Below are 804 nucleotides of genomic sequence, written 5' to 3' on the forward strand. Positions count from 1 at the left end.
TCAATCTGATTTACATGTGGATATGGATGTATTGCTCTGTATTTTGTTTGCTGGATGTATTGTTCTGTATTTTGTTTTCTGGATGTATTGCTCTGTATTTTGTTTGCTGGATGTATTGCTCTGTATTTTGTTTTCTGGATGTATTGCTCTGTATTTTGTTTGCTGGATGTATTGCTCTGTATTTTGTTTTCTGGATGTATTGCTCTGTATTTTGTTTTCTGGATGTATTGCTCTGTATTTTGTTTGCTGGATGTATTGCTCTGTATTTTGTTTTCTGGATGTATAGCTCTGTATTTTGTTTGCTGGATGTATTGCTCTGTATTTTGTTTTCTGGATGTATTGCTCTGTATTTTGTTTTCTGGATGTATTGCTCTGTATTTTGTTTGCTGGATGTATTGCTCTGTATTTTGTTTTCTGGATGTATTGCTCTGTATTTTGTTTGCTGGATGTATTGCTCTGTATTTTGTTTTCTGGATGTATTGCTCTGTATTTTGTTTTCTGGATGTATTGCTCTGTATTTTGTTTTCTGGATGTATTGCTCTGTATTTTGTTTTCTGGATGTATTGCTCTGTATTTTGTTTTCTGGATGTATTGCTCTGTATTTTGTTTTCTGGTCTACTATACTTGCCAACCATAATCTGATAAAATCTTTTTCAAATCATTTTATTTTTGCTCAATGGTATCAAAAGTTTACATACATCTACAAATTGTTAAACTATACAGATCCATGTGTAACAGACCATTTGATTGGTTGAATATTATAATCTAAAGTATGAAGCAAAATAACTTGTCAGATAAAGATGG

This window comes from Lottia gigantea (assembly GCF_000327385.1).
Source record: "Lottia gigantea unplaced genomic scaffold LOTGIsca_94, whole genome shotgun sequence".
In the NCBI taxonomy this organism is placed as follows: Eukaryota; Metazoa; Mollusca; class Gastropoda; family Lottiidae; genus Lottia; species Lottia gigantea.